The sequence below is a fragment of the Triticum dicoccoides genome, chromosome 1A (assembly GCF_002162155.2).
Source record: "Triticum dicoccoides isolate Atlit2015 ecotype Zavitan chromosome 1A, WEW_v2.0, whole genome shotgun sequence".
NCBI classification, from domain to species: Eukaryota; Viridiplantae; Streptophyta; class Magnoliopsida; order Poales; family Poaceae; genus Triticum; species Triticum dicoccoides.
Genome location: NC_041380.1, coordinates 232,602,145 through 232,604,501, shown reverse-complemented (window position 1 = coordinate 232,604,501; position 2,357 = coordinate 232,602,145).

Below are 2,357 nucleotides of genomic sequence, written 5' to 3'. Positions count from 1 at the left end.
CTTAGGCGAGCACTGGGCTGCAGCTAAGCCTCCGGGTGGGAGTCTGGCTCACCACTCGGTAGGATTTTTAAACACTTAGGCGAGCACTGGGCTGCAGCTAAGCCTCCGAGTGGGAGTCTGGCTCACCACTCGGTAGGATTTTTAAACACTTAGGCAAGCACTGGGCTGCAGCTAAGCCTCTGAGTGGGAGTCTGGCTCACCACTCGGTAGGATTTTTAAACACTTAGGCGAGCACTGGGCTGCAGCTAAGCCTCCGAGTGGGAGTCTGGCTCGCCACTCGGTAGGATTTTTTTACAAACTTAGGCAAAACGGATTCGCAGCTAAGCCACCCACTGGGGGATTTCACATGCAAACAAAAGCAACAACAATTATAGGAAAATTTGTAACACTCTTGTCTTTGATAAATAGACTACAGAAGTTTTTCTTATTACATCTCATCCGAGTGAGAATTCAAGTGTGAAAGGGGCGGAGCAGTTCTGCATTCCAAGCTCGTGGCTCATCGATCTGGCGATCAACATTTTAAAGGTGATACACTCCATTGTGGAGGACTCTGGTGACGATGAAGGGACCTTCCCAAGTAGGAGCAAGCTTGTGTGGTTTCTGTTGATCCACTCGGAGGACCAAATCTCCTTCTTGGAAGGCTCGACTCTTCACATTTCTGGCATAGAATCGATGCAAGTCTTGCTGATAAATGGTCGATCGGATCATAGCCATTTATCTTTCTTCTTCCAGGAGGTCGACTGCGTCTTGCCGGGCTTGTTCTGCTTCATCTTCGGTATAAAGCTCGACTCGGGGTGCATTGTGAATTAGATCACTCGGCAGGACTGCTTCCACTCCGTAAACTAGAAAGAACGGAGTTGTTCCAGTCGACCGATTCAGGGTAGTCCTCAATCCCCACAGAACCGACGGAAGCTCGTCGACCCAAGCGCTTGCTGCGTGCTTGAGATCACGCATCAGCCGGGGCTTTAGTCCTTTGAGAATCAGACCATTTGCCCTTTCTGCTTGTCCATTCGACTGGGGGTGGGCGACCGATGCGTAGTCGACTTGTGTGCCTTGAGAGGCGCGAAAAGCTCTGAACTTGTCTGAATCAAAGTTTGACCCATTGTCGGTGATGATGCTATGCGGGACTCCATATCTGAATGTTAACTCTCTGACGAAACTGATAGCAGTGCAAGCATCAAGATTCTTGATAGGCTTAGCTTCAATCCATTTGGTAAACTTGTCGACTGCCACAAGCACATGTGTGAAACCGCTCCTGCCTGTTCTCAATGGGCCAACCATGTCCAGTCCCCAAACAACGAAGGGCCAGACGAGTGGAATAGTCTTCAGGGCTGATGCAGGCTTGTGCGACATGTTGGAGTAGAACTGGCATCCTTCACACTTGTGGACTATCTCTTTTGCCATTTCATTCGCTCTTGGCTAGTAAAATCCCGCTCGGTATGCTTTAGCCACAATGGTCTGAGAGGACGCATGATGACCACCGGTCCCTGAGTGGATATCATCAAGGATTATCTGACCTTCTTCTGGTGTTATACACTTCTGACCGACTCCAGTCGCGCTTTCTCTATACAACTGTCCCTTTATGATTGTAAAGGCCTTGGATCGACGGACGATCTGTCAAGCCTCTTCTTCGTCCTCCGAGAGTTCCTTTCTCAGGATATACGTGATGTACGGTATCGTCCAGTCAGGGGTGATTGCCAAAACTTCCATGATTAGGTCGACCACTGCCGGAATTTCAACTTCAGTCGGATCTGTGGCACTCTTTGGCTGCGGGGCTTCATCTGTAAAAGGATCTTCTTGGACTGATGGCGAGTGGATGTGTTCCAAAAACACATTGTTGGGGATGGCTTCTCTCTTGGAGCCTATCTTTGCCAAATCATCAGTCGCTTGATTTTTCAGTCGGGGGATGTGATGAAGCTCTAACCCCTCGAATTTCTTCTCTAAGTTTCTCACTGCATTGCAATAACCAGTCATAGCTGGACTTCTGACGTCCCATTCTTTCATCACCTGATTAACCACCAAATCTGAGTCGCCATAGACCATGAGGCGACGGACGCCGAGTGAAATGGCCATGCGCAACCCATACAAAAGTGCTTCATATTCTGCTTCGTTATTGGAGGAATCGAAGTGAATCTGGAGAACATATCTGAGCTTATCTCCTCGGGGGGAAACCAATACTACCCCAGCACCGGAACCATTCAGCATCTTAGATCCATCGAAGAACATGGTCCAGTGCTCCGAGTGAACTTGAGTCAGAAGTTGCTGTTCGATCCACTCGGCGACGAAATCTACAATTGCTTGGGACTTGATAGCTTTCTTTGCCTCAAACTTGATATCTAGGGGAAGAAGTTCAATCG